The sequence below is a fragment of the Canis aureus genome, chromosome 20, assembly GCF_053574225.1.
Source record: "Canis aureus isolate CA01 chromosome 20, VMU_Caureus_v.1.0, whole genome shotgun sequence".
NCBI lineage: Eukaryota > Metazoa > Chordata > Mammalia > Carnivora > Canidae > Canis > Canis aureus.
This window is the reverse complement of record NC_135630.1, coordinates 28825431-28846565: the sequence shown is the minus strand read 5'-3', so window position 1 is coordinate 28846565 and position 21135 is coordinate 28825431. Positions and strand designations below refer to the sequence as shown.

General features: G+C 48.4%; 1 long non-coding RNA gene across 8 annotated transcripts in view; it reads left to right on the top strand.

Annotated features, from left to right (window-relative positions):
- Positions 1-21135, top strand: part of LOC144291613 (uncharacterized) — a 51160-nt gene extending 30025 nt beyond the window's left edge. For 5 of the 8 annotated variants that reach the window (XR_013358963.1, XR_013358964.1, XR_013358959.1 and 2 more), the window contains 2 exons: positions 11673-13871; positions 14010-15354. This is a non-coding gene — a long non-coding RNA (uncharacterized LOC144291613). Of the gene's footprint in view, positions 1-11672; positions 13929-14009; positions 15355-16103 lie in introns of those variants that run through there. The other 3 variants (XR_013358961.1, XR_013358962.1, XR_013358960.1) reach the window with 3 other exon arrangements.

Here is a 21135-nt window from a genome sequence, read left to right as displayed (position 1 = left end):
AGTAATAGTCATAATGTGCTCAGATTTTGTACGTTGTAAGATATAATTATATCTTCCAGTCAGAATTTTTGGAAGACAACTTGTGCAAGTTTCTGGAGACTTCTGTAATTTGCTAATAAAGATACCAGGCTTTTACTCCTCAACGGGGACACAGTTTGGGTTGCTACCTAAATCTACATTTCCCGAATTGCAATTCTAAGCCCCCAGGTAAATGCTTTTGTTTTATTTTGGTACATCCTCTTTTCTCCACCAACAAAGGGAAGGAAGAAAATTGACATTCTGCCGATTATGCCTTGATGCCTGCTGCGTGGGTGGTCTGTGCCACCCACAGCGTGTCATGGTCTTCCTCTGCTGGGTGGGTGCTATGCCCCCCCTTAATAAGTAAGAAACCCGAGGCCCAAAGAATTCATGTCACTTACCTGGGACATACAGGAGGCCAGACACATAGTACAAACCATTGCCCTTCTGATGGAATTAAGCCGTGGGCTGCTGGATTGAGAGCCCAGGAGAGCAAGAGGAAACCCCTCATGCCCCGGCCTCCTCCAGCCTCCTGCCCTGACAGTCATTTTCCTGCTAACTTGGTCATCCCACCTCAGGGAGCATGTGGCCTGGATGCAGCGATAAAACATCCTCATCGCACCAAGGAAATTGAGAGCAGAGGGTCAGGGGCTGGTTGCTTCTGGGTTTGATTCCTAATCACTTTTTAAATCCCTGGTGCCATGAAATAAACATGATTAAGTTTGGGGGCTGGTTTCTGAAGCCTTGTGAAGAGGAGAGGCCTGAGCAGCCTTCGGACAGCTAATTTGATCAGAGGTTGCGATTTCTTCTTTTTGCCTCCATGTCCAGGGCAGATAAAATGGAAGGAGGGCAGAGATGCTTAATTAACCCTGTAATTCTTGCATGGACTAATTAGCATATAGATGAGGGTGGCACTCCAAGTCTGTCTCTGAGCTGTCTCCTGTCTGTGTGAGGAGCGCTCAGCCAGCCCCACATTACCCAGCCCCCTGTCCTTCCCACATTCTGCCTGAAAGAGGCCCAGGACAGTGGGGTGGTAGAGGGGGATTGGAGGCCTCTTATGGACCTAGGAATTTTTTTTTTGGACCTAGGAATTTTTAATACAATCTCTCAATCAGTGCTTGAGGACAATATTACCAGGGCTGCTTGGGCTTCTGATTATTTTGGCCTGGTTCTGGCATTCTGGACAGTCTGGAATCCACTCCCACCCTCCCTGGGGTCTCTGCCCCCTGACTCTGTCTTCTTCGGCTGAGCATGGAGCCTGGCTGTGGCAGTTGCCCAGAGGAGTGGTTGGACTCAATCATCTTGTCATGTCTTTCCTGGAGGTGGCTCAGTTACCTCTCCTTTCCTTTGTCCAGTTGCTGGGTTCAAGGCTTGGGGCATCTCAGAAGCCCTCCTGGAATTTCCTCTGGGGACTTCCTGTTCCATCCACCCCACCAACAAGGAGGCTCTGGGCATGGACAAGCATGGCTGTTCATGTAGTGGGGGGTTGAGGGTTCCAGCCAGGAGTCTAGCAAAGGTGCTATGTGGCCCAACATGTTGGGGAGGGGGTGGCAGAGCAGAGGAGGAACCATGGGTGAGCCCCTTTGGCACCCTACCCTTCCTGTGTCACAACCTTGAGCATCTGCCCCTGAAGCTCTCCAGCTCTCCCCTGCCTTCCTCCCCACCCTGCGGCTCCTGGAAGTCTGCCTGCTGTAGCATGTGGGGCTGGGGTTTTGAAGAATGAAAACATTTGTTTAACAAAATCCAGATTTGAATTTGATCTGGGTTGAGCATGTGTCCTGATGCACACAGTTCCATGTGGGTTTCTGATGACCCAGATACATGGGAGGAGGGGGCGCACAAGACAAAATGGTCAGGGCAGGGATGCTGACCCCGCCCTGTCCTAGTGGTCCCCATCTATGAAATGGGGATGATGATATGCGCTTCACAGATGCTCTGGTCTCACAAGAAGCCTGAGGGTGGAACCATATCCCCATTTTACAGATAAGACTGTTGGGGCTCAGAGTGGGCATGTCTAGCTCAAGAGGCCAGAGCTGGGAACTGAACCCAGGGTCTTACACAGGCCTGTAGGACCCTGACCTCCCTGGAAGGCATGAGCTAAGCTAACTTCTGCTGGGTTCTGCTTCTGAACCCAGCAGAAGAGGGTGGAGGGCCCCTGTGTAGGGCCTGTTGGAGTGTACATGTGTGTGTGCCTGTGTGAGCACGCATGTGGTTCATTGCTCAGCAGTCCTGTAGGGCTACTCTGTTGAAGGTGTGAGTCTGTCTCAGGCCTGAGGAAAAGGCCTGTTCATTCTCTCACTTATCTTGGTAGGACAGGTGGAGGCAGAGCTTGCAAATAGCCAGAAATACTTTAAGAGAAATTTTTTATTGAAATAATTGTAAATTCACATGAAGTTGTAAGAAGTATTAATGTTCCCTTGTATCCTCTACCAGATTTCCTTCAATAGTAACGTTTGATAAAACTATAGCATAATATCACAAAGTACATGCTGATACTGACACGACCCTCTGCTCTTATTTAGATTTCCCCAGTTTTCCTTGCATTTACTATGTGGGTGCATATAGGCACACACACACGTGTGTGTGTGTGTGTGTGTGTTAGTGGTTTGAGGTGTGAGGCTGATCAAGGGGAGGATGTGACCTTGACAGGCAGTAACATACAACAGGCTTAATTGGGCAGTTCTGAAACAGGGCTGCATGCGGGGGAACCCCCTCCCAGCAGAGATCTCTCTAGATGGTATGAGGTCCAGAGCAAGGGTGGGGGGTGGGTCACTTCTCAGAAGGAGAGAAGGGTTAAGCACCTTCTGGGAGAGAAGGGGGTGGGAGAGGGGCTCATGTGTCCAGGTGATGTCACTCAGCAGCACACCAGGTGTCTCTGGGTCACAGAGCTGGAAAGGGCAGCACAGCTTTGGGCTTTTCATCTTATCAATAGGGAACAGCTATTGGGAGAGTTTCCATGGGGTATGCAAAGCAGACAGTCTCTAAATGGCTAAAACCTTGCTTGTTTGGGCTATTTTTAAAAATAATTGGATATATGAAAATTGGAATTTGGCGCCTGTGGGCTTTTGACCTAATGGGTCCCAGCCAGTAGTAAAGAAATAAACAACTGAGAGACGATACACACAGGCCATCTTTGGCTCATTTATATGAATGTGTATGTGCATGTGTGTGCGGGCATGCACACCTGCGTGTTTATCTAATTTTATCACCTGTGTAGGTTTATGTATCCACCACCACAGTCAAGGTACTGAGCAGTGTTAATGCCCTAAAATTCCTTCCTGTTGACATTTTATAACCCACTGCTAGCCTTCACCTCTCCCCACCATGGCCACCCACTGGCAATGACTAGTTTGTCCTCCATTTCTTAAGTGTTGTTATTTCAAAAATGTTTTGTGGAAGAAATCATGTAATCTCCTTGAGGTTTTTTTTTTCTTTTTGTCAGCATAATTCCCTGGAGATTCTTCCAGGCTCTGTTCCTCATGCCTTATTACTGGTTAGCATCCCATGGGCTAGAGGTATCACTCTTTAACTATTCACATAATGGAGGGCCTTTAGCTGTTCCAATTTTGGCTATTACAATAAAGTTGCTGTGAACATTTGTGTACATTTGTGTATATGTTTCATGTGAACATAAGGTTTCATTTCTCTAGGATAATGTCCAGAGGCCAATGGCAATCACATGTTTACTTTTTAAAAGAAACTGGTCTCTGGGTGACAGGCACTGAGGGGGGTACTTGATGGGATGAGCACTGTGTATTACACTATCTGTTGGCAAATGAACTCCAAAAAAAATATACAAAAAAAAAAAAAAGAAATACTGGGACAATATTCTTTAGACGAGAGAAACATTTTTTAATAAAAGGATTCTTGGAGTAAGAAAAAAAAAATAAAAGAAACTGCCAAACTGCTTTCCTGAGAAGCTGTGGCATTTGATGCGTTCAAAAGTATGAGACATCTGGTTTCTCTGCACGCTCCCCTAGTATTTGGTGGTGTCACTATTTTTTGCCATAACCCCATTCTCATAGGTATATAATGATATCTCCTGTGGTTTCAACTTGCATTTCTCCAGGCTGATGATCATTGACTGTCTTTTTGTGGGTTTATTTCCCATCTGTATACCTAATTGAGTGAAATGTGTTCTCATGTCTTTTGTTCATCCTCAGACTGGATTTATTTTTTATTTTTTATTTATTTTTTAAAGATTTTATTTATTTATTCATCACACACACACACACACACACACACACACACACACACACACACACACAGAAAGGCAGAGACACAGGCAGAGGGAGAATCAGGCTCCATGCAGGAAACCCGATGCAGGACTCGATCTTGGGTCTCCAGAATCACGCCCTGGGCTGAAGGCAGGTGCTAAACTGCTGAGCCGCCCAAGGAGCTCCCCTGGATTTATTTTTTTAATGTTGCGTTTTGATCATTCTTTATATATTCTAGATACTAGTCCTTTCTTTAAAGATATGTAGTTGGCAAATATATTCTTGCAGGCTGTAGTTTGTCATTTCACCTACTTTATGTAGGTACTCACAGAGCCAAAGTTTTAAATTTTAATAAGGTCCAATTTATTAAATTTTCCTTTTATAGATGATGCTTTTAGTGTCTAGTCTAAGAACTCTTTGCCTAGCTCTGATCCTGAAGATTTTCCCTTATGTTTTTATTTTTCCTGAAAGTTTTATAGTCTTATGTTTTGCACTTAAGTCTATGATTCATTTTGGATCATTTTTTGTTGTTGCATAAGATGTGAGGTTTAGGTCAAAGTTCATTTTTTTTAAAGATTTTATTTATTTATTCATGAGAGACAGAGAGAGAGAGAGGCAGACACACACACACACACACACACACACACACAGACACAGACACACAGAAGCAGAGACACAGGCAGAGGGAGAAGCAGGCTCCATGCAGGGAGCCTGACATGGGACTTGATCACGGGACTCCAGGATCACACCCTGGGCCGAAGGCAGGCACTAAACTGCTGAGCCATCCAGGGATCCCCCATTTTTTGTTTTTTGAAAAGATTATTCTTCTAATTGGTTTTGCACTTTTGTCAAAAATTACTTGGGCAGGTAATAGATACGGGTTCTATCCTGTGTTCTCTATTCTCTTCCATCAATCTATGTATTCATTCCTCTACCAATGCCACATTAATTACTGTAACCTTAATATTGGATAATGAGATTACCACTAATTTTTCTTATCTCAAGATTGTTTACTATTATAGTTTCTGTGCCTTTCCATATAAACTTTAGAATAAGTTTCTGTGTCTGCAAAACCCTTGCTGGCATTATGTTAAATCTATCAATCAACTTGAGAGAGAATTGACGTCTCACTACTTTGAGTCTTCCAATTCATGGAATATCCAAGAAGTGGAATATTTAATCTTCCTTAATTGCTTTCATCAGCATTCTGTAGCTTTCAGCATAGAGATCTGATACATGTTTTTTGAAATGTATATCTATTTCACTTTCTTCAGAGAAATTGTAAGTCATATTGTGTTTTAAAATTTGCTTTCTGTATTTCATTTGAGAAATGTAATTGATTTTTGTGAGTTATAGGAGGGTTTTTTTTTGTAAATTCCTTGAGATTTTCTATGTAGTTAATCATGTCATCTTCAGATACAGACTTTTTTTTTTCCTTCTTGATGCCTTTCATTTTCCTTTTCTTGCCTTACTGTACTGACTAGAACTTCTTAGGGGAAATATTCAGTTTTTTGCCATTGAGTATAAATATTAATAGTTATAGCTTTTTTTGGGGGGGGAGGAGATGTTCTTTAACAAGCTGAGGTAATTTGTCTCTATTCCTGATTTTCTGAGAGTTTTTTCTTTTTAAATTGTGAATGGGTGTTGGATTTTACTAAATGCCTTTTCTGTATCAACTGATACGTGGTTTTTCTTTAGCTTGTTGATAGGGTGAATTATACAGATCAATTTTCAAATTTGAGTTAGTCTTGCATTTTTGGAATAAATCCCACTTGATCACAGTGTGTGAGTTTTTTGTATATTGTTGGATTTCTTTTAAATTTCACTGTGGGTTTTGTATCTAAGTCCATGAGAAATATTGCAGCGTAGTTTTGTCTTTGATCGTGGTTGAGAGTATTCCCTCCTCTTCTGTTTTATGGATGAGATTGTTTAAAATTGGTGGTAATTATTAATTTTTCTTTCAAATGTTTGATTGAAATTTCCAGGGAAACGATATGGTTCTAGTCATTTCTTTCTTAGAAGCTTTTTAATTATGAATTCAACTTAATTGATGGTTATAGGGCTAGTTAGATGTCTATTCCATCTTGATTGTGTTTTGGTACTTTATAGTTTTCTATGAATTGGTTTATTTCTTCTAAGTTGTCAAATTTATAATCATAAAGCTGTTCACAGTATTTTCTTATTACCTTTTTTCAATGACTGTGGAATCTGGAGTGATACTGGTGATTTGTGTTTTCTCTCTTTTTATTAGTCTTGCTAAAGACATCAATTTCACTGATTTTTCTAAAGAAACAATTTATTATTTTTTTAAATAAATTTTATTTATTCATGAGAGACACAGAGAGAGAGAGGCAGAGAGAGAAACAGGCTCCACACAGGGAGCCCGACATGGGACTTGATCCCGGGTCTCCAGGATCACGCCCTGGGCTGAAGGCGGTGCTAAACCGCTGAGCCACCGGGGCTGCCCAAGAACCAATTTATTGTTTCATTGATTTTTCTATGTTGTTTTTCTATCTTCAATTTCATTGACTTCTCTTTTTATTGTTTCATTCCTTGTGCTTGCTTTTTACATATTTTGCTCTATTTTTGCTAGTTTCTTGAGGTAGGAACTTAGGTTGATATGAGGTTTTATTTGAGATTATTGATTAGGTTATTCATTTCTAATGTAATCTAAATAACAAATACAAATATAAATTGTGCTATAAATTTCCCTCTCAGCCCTGTTTTAGCTGCATCACACAAATGTTGTGTTTTCATTTTCAGTGTGTTCCATGTATTTTTAGATTGCCTTTGAGGTTTCCTTTTGACTCATGGATTATTTAAAAGTGTGCTGTTTAATTTCCATGAAATATAAAGATTTCCTTATGTTTTTATTGATTTCTAGTTTCATTCCATTATGGTCTAATATGGTCTAAGAGCTCAGTCTGTGTGATTTTAATTCTTTTAAACTGGTTGAGACTTAAAACCATTTTTTTAAATCTAGTTGATGCACAATTTTATATTAGTTTCAGTTGTCAAGAGTTTTTTTTAAGTTTTTATTTAAATACTAGTAAGTTAACATAATACTAGTATCAGGTGTACATTTTAGTGATTCTACACTTCCATTCAACACTAGGAACTCATCACAACAAATGCACTCCTTAATCCTCATCACTTATTTAACCCATTCCCCCATCTACCTCCCCTCTGGTAACCATCTGTTTGTTCAAGAATGGTTTTATAGACCAGGGTATGTTCTGTCTTAGTGAATGTTCTTTGGCCACTTATAGAATGTGTATTCTGCTATTTTGGGGTGGAATGTTCTACATATGTTAGAACTTGTTGGTTGGTTGTGTTGTTTGCAATCCTTTTATATCATTGCTAATTTTTTGTTTAGTGGTCCTGTAAGTTGCTTAAAGGAGAGTGTTGAAGTCCCAACTGTAATTTTAGCTTTTTTTTTTTTCCCCGTTCTATCAGTTTTGCTTCATGTGTTTTGAGGCCCTGTTGTTTGGTGCATACACATTTAGAATTGTTATGTCTTCCTGGTAGTTTGGTCCTTTTATCATTATGTAATATCCCTCTTTGTCTTTAGAAATTCCTCTTCTATGAAGTCTGTTTTATCTGATATTAATATAGCCACACATACTTTAAGGTTTTTTATGACCTTGGACAATGAATTCCCTTCTCAACTTTGGGTCTCAGTTTCTCCATCTGTAAAATGGAAGGAGAAGTTTGAGGTCAAACAAGGATGCCTCAAAGACCTAGTAGTGATGTCTTATGACTCTCACTTCCCACATGTTCTCTGTGTAGGTATTGCTGTGTGGTCCTTCTGTGTGACAGATTCTTTCTTTAGTGAGGGCAAGCCTAGGGGGTAGGCATGAGGGCCAGGACAATGGAGCAGGGCAGGAGGGGGCCTGTGGGAGGATTCTCACTGATCCGGACTTGATTGAGAGTCCAGGGCCTCTAAGAAGCTGGATAGTCCAGGGCTATCCCTTGAGGTGCGGGAAGAGAGGCGCAAAGAAGAAACCTGCCCATGGCTTCCTGTATGCCACTGGATAAAGGTTAATACCTTGAGGTATTAACCCCTGGCTCCTCCATGCACTTGTGTGTAATGGTGATGGCCTCTTTGGGGATGTAAGTAGGGAGGCCCAGGTGGCAGGGGTGACAGGGGCAGGGGTTGGGGTAAGCACTTCATTTCATCTGGGTGAAGTTGGTCTGGGTGAAGCTGGTCAGAGACCAGATAGAATAGGAACAGAGACAGGAGGCCGAGAGGACCTGAAGTGGCACCCTCAGCCATCTCTCATCTCTCCATCAGTGGGGTGCTCATTCCTTCCTTCTCTCAATGATTCAGCTGAACATTGTGCCGTATATGATGGCTTGATTATTCTTGGACCACTTCTTCAACACTCAGGCACATAGGATTCCCTCCTCCCTTTTTCCCCCCTGAATGTAACCATTCCAAGCAACTGGCTCCCAGCTCTGGCATGGTGAAGGCAGGGCCTTCTGCCTTCTGTGATGCAGGGTGAGGCTCGGCAGCATGCCATGTTATCCTCTACCCATTGCTGGTCCAGGAGTTCTGTGATCTCGCAACTGCTGGGGCTCCAGCGCTTCTGTCATGTTGGAGTGTTCCACCAGGGGAACCCTAAAAAGGACCACCCCCCATCCATTCTGAGCTGCCTGGAGTGGGGACCTTGCCTGGCTCAGCTCTGATATGCCCATAACCATCTGCATGACAGTTTCTTTGTGCAGATTTGTTCAGTAAATTGCCTTGTGTACTATGGTGCATCGTCTGAAAGATCACCATTAATGCAAAGGTCTTGCTAGGTTTCAAAGATGTTCCCATGGGTCCCTAGCCTGTAGGATGATAGCAGATATGAAAACCGGTGAGGGCAGATGATGGAACTGTTGGGAAAATCCCAGAGTTAGAGGGAAGACATTTGCCTGATAACTGCTCCAGTCTGTAGGAAGTCAGGAAAAACCTTTCTGCTTCTTCTTCTTTTTTTTTTTTTTTGGCTTGCCTTTCTCTTTTTTCTTCTGGCAAGTGGCAGTTGATTCAGGCTATGTTTCCAATTAGGACATATGGTAGAATTAACGAATCTCTTCCACCGTACGTTGCAGGCCATATTTAGTATGGAGAGGATGTGAAGTTTTCCTTGGTGATAATAATGCCAGCAGCTGTCATCCTTCAAGCATCTACTCGGTGTCAGATTGTGGCATGCATTGTCTCATTTTATCTTCATTGAGGATAGGTGAGGGTAGGTGTCACTATCCAGTGTTACCTATTCTGAGTGGGGGTTTTGGAAATTCCTTTATTCATGTTGGGGGTAGAAAGGAACTGGGTCCTCTCAGTTGCTCTGAACTCAGGCTGTGGATGAGGCCTGTGTGAGCAGTGGGTGCTATCAAGGAAGATCATGGAGGGATGAGGATAGGAGGGCCAGTACTCCAGGGAATAGAAACCCCAGCCAGGTGGTGGAAGGGGAGGTGGGCAGGGGGTGGGGTGACTGGGGGACGGGCACTGAGGGGGGCACTTGATGGGATGAGCACTGGATGTTATTCTATATGTTGGCAAATTGAACACCAATAAAAAATAAATTTATTAAAAAAAATAAAATCAATTCTCAGTTAAATGACTACTGGTTAAAAAAAAAAATAGAAAAAGAAAAAAAGAAATCCCAGCCAGTGGGGTGGGTCACAGAAGGGTCAGGATGCTGGCACTGGCCTGACCCCTGGGCAGACCTGTGATTGGGACCTCTAGTGGGACTTGGGGACAGTCATCCTTCTGGAGGCAGAACTTCTATCTTAGGCTGTCCAGCTTTTGGAACCACGGAGCTCCTTTGGAAGTAGAGTTTGAAGAACTGGGCCTGCGTTTTCTCTCATGATCACATTCCTGGGCCTGCATAGAGCATCCATTGGGGCTTGACTCTGTGCAAGGTCCTGGGGAGACAAAAGTAGAAAAGTAGAAGACAAGGAGTGGGTTTGTGTAACTGGGGTCCTGCTGCAGGTGGTCTGAGGCGAGTGGCCCTGAGCTGCTCCACCTGTGGCTTCAGATGGGGCCTCCTGTCCAGACCCCAATTCTTTAGCAGGGAAAGACAGGTTTGAGATAGATGATTTCTAAGAGCTGCCCCTTTATGATATGGAGGTCACCAATTCAGGTGCTGGGACTGGACAGGCACCCTGAGGTGGGGGGTGGCTGTTGGGGTCCTGCAGACGCAGCACTCAGGCTGGTATCACGTGAGTTCCCTGGTCTTCCAATTTTTCAAGAGAAACCAGAATTTAGATTTTGTGTGGTAACTCCTGGGTTTTCAAAACTGGTAACCAATTAAAAAAACAACAACACTCAAGGCTAAACAAGGCCTCTTTGCTGGTGGGATGTCCCATGGGAACCTCTGGCATGTCTGGGCTGAGGTTTGAGTTCGTGGATTATGAGACCAGATCTCTACAAGGAGAGAGGAGGTATCAGCATCTGAATTGACACTGCCCCTCCCACCCGTGCACTCTGTCTCCTTCCTTCAATGCTGCTTCCCAGCTCCTGGCACAGACTTGGTGCCTGGTGGACTGTCAGTAATTTCTGAGGAGGTGATTTCTTTCATACGTCATCTGTGACTTTCCACCAGGGGTCCATAGCTCTGTGCTTCAGTGTCATGTGTAAAAGCATGTGTGAGTCCATGAGAGTGGTTGCATGTGTGTGTGAGATGTGTTAGTATGTATGAGTGGGTACGACTGGTGTGTATGTATGAGGGTGATTATGTGTCAATGTGAAAATGTGTGAGTGTGAATGTGCATGAGTTATGTGTAATTATGAGTGTGTATATGAGGGAACTTGTGGGTAGGAGCAGGTGTGAGTGTGGGTGAGTGTGCACGAGAGACTAGTAGTAGGAACAGGTTTGAGTGTGGGTAAGTGCAGTGCTGTTTCCTTCAGAGTCTGGGGTTGCTTTGCAAGCTGAGCACTTTTGCTCAGACTCCTGCTGGTTGCTGACAAGAACATAATTGTTCCATGCTGCCCATTCCCTCGGCTCCTGTCCAAGATGTTTTCCCCACAATGAAAGGGACTAAGCACTTTCACCACCTCTGGTGTCAAGTATGGGCCTGGATCCCAGTACCTCTGCCTAGACTGTTGCCCTTGGAGCTCTGCTGGAGAGGCCATGTGGGAGGCCCTGAGACCATGATAGGAGGGACACAGGCCTGGGCATGTGAGTGGGGACCTCCTGGACCAGCCATACTGCCAGCTGAGCACCATGGAGCAGCCCTAGTCAACATCACTCAGAGTAGAAGAATCACCCAGCCAAGTCCTACCTCAATTCCCAACCCACAAAATAGTGAGATATTCTAAAATGGTATTGTGCAAAGCCACTAAATTTTGGGATAGTTTGTAAAACAGCAAGAATAATCAATTCCTTTAATATTTCCCACATGGTAATGTGTCATATTTGGTAAAAGATTTCTTTCATGCTGCTTCAGTTTAGGGAAAACTATGGCAGCAAACTGTGACAATTAAAAGAAGAAGAAGAAGAAAAGAAGAAGAAGAAGAAGCAGCAGCAGCAGCAGCCGCCGCCGCCACCCAAATCTGAGTGAGACCCAGGCTAGCTCATTCATTTGGATTCAGTTCTAATGATGATTACTTATTTCCCCTGTTAGCAGCATCACTGTAACTAAAGTTAGCCTTGGCTCAAAACTCAATGTGTTATTTAAGGGTCCAAAGTAGGCAGCGGGGTGTCTGATGATTGACAACAGGATCTGCTGGAGCTCTGGCTGGCTCTGGGCCTGGCTCCCTTCTCTCTGGCTGCCTCCTGGGTGGCAGCATGGGAGCAGCAGCCCGTGGCCCTGGTGGCGCGCAGCCCATGCAGACGCAAAAAAGCTTTCAGGCAGTTTCCATCCTCAGGCCAGGCCTTCCTTGATGCAGTGAGGCAACGCAAGCCCATCTATGCTTGCTGTTCTCAGCTAAATTGAGTTTCCCCCTTTCACATGTTGAAGTCTGAACTCCTAGCACCTCGGCATGTGACCTTATTTGTGCATCCGGTGTGCCTGGAATCCTTGTGAGAAGAGGAGGTTAGGACATAGATACACACAGGAAAGACGATGTGGAGACACAGGAAGAGGATGGGCATCCATAAGCCAAGGAGACAGGCCTGGGACCCATCTCTCCCTCATGGCCCTCAGATAGAACCCACCCTGCTGACACCTTGGCTTTGGACTTCATTGTGACAGGCACAGACTTGTATTGACCTGCATTCCTGGGCATCATGTTTGGTTACCCACTCACTCCCTACCCATCCATGGCCCTGCCCATCTTCTCAAGTCCCTTCCAAGCTTGACCCTACTCCTTCCCAGGATGGCACTCACAGGACTACACGTCACTCATTCCAGTGACTCTTTGTGTTACTCATGGGTTTTTGCCCTTTGTGGTATCATTAATGTGAGGTGGTGGTGGTGGGGTCCCATTAATTGGGACAAGCTGGAGTGACACTCTAGCTGGGTCCTTGGTTCTTCCACTTCTGTGTCTTATGGCCAAGAAATCCCCAGGGTGGGACAACCCAGCAATTCTAAAGCAAAGCTCTGCTACTAACCATTACTGGCCCACCCCCACATTACCTCTGACCTGGTCAGAGCTGCCCAACCTGATCGAGCCCATTTGGACCCACTGGACCCATTTGTCCTTTGTTCCAGCCAGGATCCTCAAGGCACAGTTGTCCTGCACATGAAGGCCAAAGCCAAGGCTGAGGCAGGATGGGGCCAGGCTGCTCTCTGCACCTGTGACCCACCCTGCAGTGGCTAACGGCACCCCAGCAGCCTAGCACACGGGGTTTCCTGCCTCTGCCTCTACTCCTGCAGGCCCCTTTTATGCTGTGCCCTCCACCTCCCACCCCACAAGGGCTCCCTTTGCCTTCCTCCTTCCTTTGGGTCCTGGCTGTCTCCATAGATGTCACAGCAGAGGCCTCTAGTACCTGCCCAGCTGTGTGGGAACAGCTCTCTGCTGATGCCCTGTGCCTGGTGCCATCACAGGTGTGTGGGCTCTGCTGGGCCCTGCTCAGCTCATCCAGGAGCACAGTCCCTTCTGCTGGGCGCCACCATAGGTAGGGTGTGCTTCATGCTCGGGTCACCGCTCAGCTGTGTGTGTTCCCAGCCCTTGATGCCACAGACCCTTGAGGCCAGTGTCCTTATTGCCTGTCACACCTGTGGTGACCCCTTCCCGAGGGCATCCATGGCACTAGGTCACTGGGGTTAGGGCTGCTCTTCTCCCTCAACTTGAGACAAGTGACCAGAGGAGGACACTTGAACAAGGAACCTATTGGCATCCGACCAGCCACCTGGGCCCCAGAGAAAGCCACTTGAAAGGGCTTGAGCTGGGCCAGTCAGGTTCCAGAAGTGGACACGGAACCAAGAAAACTAACAATCCGTGGTGAGAAAGGGATGGGGGAGGGGCTTCTGTGGTGCTGGCAGCCCACTTGGTGGGAGCGGAGGGGAAGCCAGCAGAGCACAGAGAGGGAGAGCAACCCTGTGGCCAGGGACCGCCTGCCTCAGGGAGGACCCCGCAGCCCATCTGTCAACCCCTCCCAACCCCCCTCCACAGGGCCTGCATGTGCTTGTAGGAAGGGCAACCTGGACCTTTCCCCAAGGTAGCCTTGGTTTTCTCCAAACCAGTAACCAGCTCATCCTCAGGTATTGCTCCTGCACAACTGGTGCGTGGTGGACCAGGGCCAGCCCTCTGCAGAAGGGGTGAGGAGAGGAGGGATAAGGAGCACTGGGGGAGAGCTCAGCCTGGGGAAGTGCCGCTTGCAAGCACCTGTCCCTCTTCAGGCCCAGGAGCAGCTGGGGGAGCCCGCACAGGGGCGTTTTCTGGGCCTCCTCCCAAGATGGAGCCAGCTGTGTGCCAGGTTACAAGACTTAACAAAGGCAGGACTCTGAGCAAGGAGGCCAGGTGAGAATGTATGTGCCCCGGCAGGCTTGGACATGCAGACCACGATTCGTGCCCAAAAAGAGACCCTGAGGCTTTACATGGCCTGAAATCAGCAACCACCTAATGTCCATGTTAGAGGAAAGGCCATGGAAATTACGCAGCAATTCAAATGAATGCCATGCAGCCATTGCAGGGTTTATTAAACATATGAATTAACACCATAAAGTGCTTGCAATATGATGTCGAATATAAAAACCAGGCTATAGAATCATACCCAATCTTTGTAATTTTGCTTTGTTAACAAACAGAAGCTAAGCATAGAGAAGAGCCTGGAAGGAAATATATGAATGTATTTCCAGTGACAGTGATGGTAGTCAACAGTGAGTTTGAGTTTTAAATTTTTTGGTATTTTATGTATTTTCTATTGAGACAAAAGTTATTTAAAAAAATTAAGAGAATGTGAAAAGTAATAGCTTTTCTCTCATACTCTGTTGGTATGAGGTGGGTGTGAATGAATTCATGCTTCGCATCCTATAAACATCCTGATCACGTCGAGGCAGAGCCTGTGCTGGGCTCAGAGGCCAAAAAGGGTGATACGGGGCCCCTGCCCTTGGGAACCCGCTATGTACTGGGGGCAGCTGACCCAAGACCAGGCCTTCCAGCTGTGGTGAAGGGGGGCAGGGGTGGTCAGGGGGTACAGAGAAAGCTTCGCAGAGGAAGAGGCACCAGAAGGGCCTCACCTGAAGGCAAGCCAAAGGTTTCATCATCTTCTTGGGATGGAGGCTCCCATGCGTGTGGTTCTCCTGGTTCCCTGAAGGAAAATGCAGCGAACTGCTGGCTGCTGTGTATTCTCTTTTCTCCTGAGACGGGTCAGCTGGGCCTAGTCCTCACTGGGCAATTCACCAGCTGGGGCCAAGAAGAAAGGCCTCTCTTGTCTCACCTGTGTAACTGGAGTGCTCGCCCACCTGCTGCAGAAGGCTTCCGCCTGGCTTCCAAGGAGGATGCCACGTCATACCAGGCTAGGGGGCAGCATCTCATCCCAGGGCCTGGTGCTGGGGAATCATGGAAAACATAGGAGGATGCTCCGGTCAGGGCTGCAGGGTCAGGGAACACCTGGGGTTAAGAGCTTAGTCCCTGCGCCAACTGCAAGTGTCCAAGGGAAGAGGCTGGATACTGCTCACGCCTGACACCTATTTCACTGAATGAGTGAAGGGCAAATGAATAAACAGTGTCTGGTCTTTGGCAGATGTTGGTTTTTGCCTAAGGCTGGCCTGCTGAAAGACGCAGTAAATATGGCCTTGGGATGGTGACTCTAACTGCCTAGGGCCATCCCTGCAGTTCTGCCGAGAAGGGTCTCCCCGGGCAGCACTGGGGCGTCTGGTCTCAAACTCTTGAGCAGGAGGCAACGTGAGCAGCACTGGTTCCCAAGGATTAATTCTGGCCTCATAGGTCCCTCTGACCTTCCCCACCCTCACACCTCTGCATGTCTGGGGTCCCCAGGGCTCCAAGGTGCTTGCCGGTGGGGTCTTCCCTTTCCTGCTCCCCTGAGAAGCTGCTCTGTACATAGGGCCCTCGTGAGGGTGCTCAGATCCCAGAGTACACCCCATACTTTCCACAGGCCCACAGAATTCCCAGGGGAGCCTGTATAGGTGAGAGTCTCCTTCCTCCCTGTTCAGGGCTCAGAGCTGGACAGGTGGCACCTGTCTGCTCACCTCGTCCCTTGTGGCCAGGCAGCCCCACCTCAGCCCCAGCCTGGGAGACACAGGTGTAGGTGGTGGTCAATGGGCTGTTCCCCAAATGCCTGGTTTTCCACCTTCTGGCACAGGGCAGGGGAAACTTCCTGGCTCCCCTGCAGTTTGTGGGGAGCGGGGAGGGGCGGGAGGGGGCCCAGTGCCTGATTCTGGCTTAATTGTGTGCAGAAGTGATGAGTGTAACACCCAGGCTGGGCATTTCATTTCTGATGTCAGGCCCTTCTGATTCTTTTCCTCTTTCAGTGACCAGCAGAATTCCAGCTGGTAGCCCTAAAACTCCACTTGGGGCTCAAAACCGCATTCTGTGGCTTTCACAGTGTGAGCAACGCTACAGCTCTCGGGTTTGTAAGTTTCTAAACGTAGACTGTCACCTGTCCCAGCGCAGGCACGACCCTGACTGCAGGAGGCCCTGTAGAAGTCACATCTTGCCTGGAAAGGAGGAGCTACTTCTGCTGAAGGGGCCCTGGTGACTTCTCTTGTTGAACCTTTTCCTTTTACAGAAGGGGAGACTGAGGCAGGAGATGGAAGGACAGCGTTTTAGGCCACAGACTGTTGGCGGTACAACTGGCACCGGGTCTAGGCATGTAGTGTTGGCACGCCCTCACCCCTTATTTTTTGCTGAATCATGTTGCCTCCGGAGTGGGTTTGTGGAAATGCTTCCAAAGCAGAACAGAAAAATGAATGGCCTGACTTTGGGGTGAGGGAGAGTTAATAAAGTAAAAAGAATTCTCGTTGAACACTCATTATTAAAGTTAGCCTGAGGCCAAGAGGGTGTGTGCAGCTGTTGTCACACAGGCTGCAGGCTTCCTGGCAGGAGGGACAGCCGGGTGAGGCCAGGACAGTTTTGCACCATGTGGAGAGCACAGACAGGCCAGTGAGGAGGGGAGACAGCAGACCCCAGGGGCCTGGCAGCCTGGAGGGATGGGTGAGGGGCTGCCTCGCTCACAGTGTGCCTTGGCTCGGCCCTCCCTGGACAGCCCCCGGCACTGCATCCAGGAGGCTGTACCAGTCCTGTTTGAGAGGAGGCTTGCAGAGGTTAGGTGACTTGTCCAGGCTGCACAGCTTGTGGGTGGCAGAGCTGGAGTTTGACACTGGGTGCTGTGGCCCTAGGATCTGTGCATTCTCAGGGTCAGCCCATGGTGCTGTTGCAGAAAGCCTGGTTTAGCATCCAGGTTTTGCCACATTTGGGCACTGCTTTGCTTCTCTGAGCCTCTTTCCTTGCCTGCCTGTCAGGTGGAGGTGCTCCCACTAGTTTTGCAAATGATGTGTGGGAATGCCAGGCACTGCCCAGAGTATGGTAGGCCCACCCTTGATGTAATTTCAGAGGCTCTAGGCTGGGGCAGTGCAGTTACTGGGTTCCTTGGAGGTTTCTCAAAAGCACAGACTGTCCTAGAGATCAAGTACTTCTACCCAAGGGACCTGTGCGGGTGCCTGCACCCAGCACTTTCCCCAGAAAAGAAGCCTGTTTTCCCCGAGGCTCTGTGGGCAGTTTGGAGAAAGGAACAGCCCCTTCTGGGAAGGAAGGAAGAGAGGGTGGTGGGAAGAGCAGCTGGGGCCTGAGCACAGAGGTCAGGTGAGGGGAGCAGATGATGCCGGGAAGAGCATATTGACTTCCTCCTTTTAAAAATGGACTCAAGTGCAATCATTTATAATGTGCTCTCCCCACTGCTGATAATACCCATTTCCATCACTGTCGGGGAAATGGATTTGCAGCACTCTCAGAAAAAGAAAACACATTGCTTGAGATGTGCGAAGAGAGCTTGGTTCCATTCCCAATTCTTTCTGGATAGCCTGCTGGTGGCTGTCTGGGGACAGAGGGCAGTGGGCTGTGCTGGCAGGGGCTGCTTCCAGGAGGAGGGCTGCATTGAGAACTGTGGCCATACCATATGGTCAGCCCATGGTGGGCAGGGCCTCCGAGGGGGTATGGATGGAGCTTGGAAGCCACCTGGGAGAGGCAGCATCTGAGCTGAGTCTCAGAAGCAGGAGTGGCCATGCAGAGCATTTTCTGTGGAGAGATACCATCCCCAATGCCTAGGACAAGAGGCTCCTAGCAGGGAACCAGGGGAAGCCTCATGTGCCGGGGACCCAAAGGGTGAAGGTGGGAAATGGGGTGGCTGGCCAGGTGGGCAGGGATGGTCCTTTCCTTGCTGCCACTCTTCAGGGGCTGCAGCAGTCCGGTGTGGATCAGAACACCTTGGGAGACCAGAGTGGGTGTCTATGTGTAGCCCTTGCTGATCAACCCAACATGCTAATCCTGGGCCTGGAGCTGGTCAGAGGGAGACTGACTCGGGGGGTCACTCTTCTGTTTTCCCTAGGTTTGGCCTGAGGTGGTGGGGGCAGTAGTCGGACACCAGGCTTAGGCAGCCATGGCCCCAGAGCCCATCCCCTGCCTAGCCACTGTTTCTCCTGCCAGCAGGGGTCAGGAGATGCCACATCAAAGGAGTGTCTTGGTGTCCGTTAGTTCATTCACTCATTTATTCATTCATCCTCCAGAAGGTCTGCCAGGTAAGCCCGTGGTGAGCTGGACTCCCAGCATTAAGGATGGCATGTGGACAGAGACAGGCTTTGGAACCAGCCAGACCTACAATCAAGTCATACACACTAGCGAGTGACTTTAGAAAGCCATCTGAGATCTCTGAGCCTCAGTTTTCTCAACAGCAAGATGGTATTAACCTTGTTTAATGGTTATGGGTGACTCTAAAAGTCGCTGGCAAGTGCCAGGCCATCATCTGGCCACAAGGAGCTCCACAGGGTGTCCTCCATTTCCCTAGACACAGTGGGAAGGCTGAGCCTCAGGGCCTTGGCACATGCTATGTCCTTGCCTGGAGCAATCTTATTTCCTGACGCCCTGGGGTCAGCTCCTAGATTCCCTTCAGATGCTTGCTTAGCTGTCACCTGCTCTCCTCGCTCTCTTCCTGGTCCTGTGCACATTGCCGTCTGGTGTACTTATGAACCTCATGAGGGCTGGGGTTTGTTTGTTCCCTGGGTCTCCTCTATACCTGGAACAGTGCCTGGAACATCGCAAGGGGTGAAGGGACATTGTGCAAGGGCACAAGCACGCTGCTTGCTACCCCCAGAGCCACAGAAACAAGGGCCCAGTGTCTTACTGGCAGGGGCTCTGCTAATCTTTCTGAGCCTCAGTGATGTGAGCACAGAAAGCACTGGGCTTTGAATCAGACAGAGGTGGTTTGTCTGTGTGTGTGTGTGTGTGTGCGTGTGTGTGTGTGTGTGTGTGTGTTGGGGGAGGGGTGCAGTGTACTCTAGGTCTCAAATGAATGAGGCTCTATCCCTTGGTCCGAGGGAATATAAGGCCTAAGTGAGGCAAACCCTCCAGGATGACACCAAGCCCAGGCTCAGGCAGTGACTTTCCAGGAAGGGATGCCCTGGGAACCTCAGAGGGGAGCTTGGTGGCAGCTCTGCTGGGGAGGGCTCCTCCTTCACCCCAGTTTATGTCCATGAGACCTGGGCTCCTTACCGATGTTGTCCTGGGGATCCTGAGAGCTGTTCTCCCCTGGACATTACAGGGGACACACAGGTGAAAGAGGGCACCTCCCTTCTAATGGAGGTGAGGTACAAAGGGACAGAATCAGGACCCCGCCCCCACCCCCTCTGAGCACACTTAGCCCTCCCCTCGATGATGAGCAATATGGTTAAGAATACAAATATCCTGGGAGAGGGGACCAAGCTGGTCTGAATCTCGCCCCCGCTGACATGCTCTGTGACTGTGAACTAATGACTAGGCTCACTGAGCTTCAGTTTCTTCATCTGTGCAATGAGCCTGGTAACTGCACCTGCCTCAAGGGGCTCTTGGGTCAGGAGAGCACTGTTTGCATGCATTGTGCTCATTAACTGTTACTTATTCCTGTTATTACCATAGGGATTCAAATTCATGGTACAGTTTAAATGAGAGGTACTAGAGCTGTTCCTGAGGCCCTTTTGGGAGGGAGAGACCGTGAGAGGAGATCAAGGCCAAGAAAGGAGGGCTGTGGCCCAGGCTACCTCTGTTCACCTTCTCAGGCACCCACTCTGTTTCCATTCTTTGGGAGAGGAAGTTCCCAGAGTTAGCCTGACGGTAGACAGAGGTGGGGGAGTGCAGGGCGTTTTTCTTGGGGTTGCTGAGGCAATGCCACATTTGCCAGGTGTCCATGGTGTGTGTCTGGTTCAAAGCTGGGGCTTCCATCCCCTCCTCTCAGGTACCCAGGCCTCTGGTTTCTGGCTTCCCCCAGACTCCTGGGCAGGGCATCCAGCAGCTCCAAGCTGGGCAGTGACCTGTTTCTGTTTCTTGGCTCAGAGAGCTGTAGTGAAGATTCACTCCCAAGCTGGGCCGGAGGAGAGCATGAAGGAGGGACTGCTGGTGCCTGTCCATAGGACGGAGCCGCCACAGGGCCTGTGCTGAGCAGCACCACGCGTGTGCACACATCTCCTGGAAGGAGCTGGGCCGGCCTTGGAGGGTGAGAAAGGTGGGCTGCATGAGGGAGGTTGGGGAGATGCAGTTGGGAAATGTGGCTTCAATGCTTGGGCCCTGTGGCCCAGCTCATGGCTGCCTCTTCTTCCATTGGACGGTGAATTGGAGAGCCGACAACACGTAGAGAACTTTCCTGACTCAGTTCTGAGGCCCGGAGCCCCTCTGTACACAGGGGTGGTTGTTCCCATTCCCCCAGGGGTCACTGGTGAGGGAAGCCAGTCTTGTTCCTGTATCCTTGAATCATTCTAACAACCCTGTGTCACCCCTCACCCCCGCCTCTCCCATCTTACATGAGAAAGTGGGGGAGGTTGCTTGTGAGCGGTAGATGAGGGCCACAGTCCCGGGCATCCTGCACTTGGAGGCACCGCCAGTGCAGCTCCAGGCTCCAGCAGTGGCTGTAGCTTTTGCAAGGACTGTATTTGGATCTCTGTCCCACCTCTGCTCCCAGCTTAGGCCCCTACCCAAATCCCCGGGCCTCTGCCTTGTGTAAAGAAAGGAGTGCCACAGAGAGCCAGACGTGGGCTCTGGGGAGCCATTTCTAATGGGAAAACATGCCCATTTGCCTAAATGAATCAAATCCATTTCTCTCCCATACATATTTCATGGGCTTCCTCTCTGTGTAATTTAATTATCACTGTTGTTAGTGTTAATGTCCTGGTTGGTGCAGCTCTGCTCCTCAGATCCTTGGAGCCTGATAGTACAGCTGGGCTCCGAGGAGGAGCCAGAGGATGGAACCATCTCTATGGCAACAGGATGCAATAATATTTCCCAGTGATCTATTGCTTTAATCTTGAGGGCTCTGAGTATATT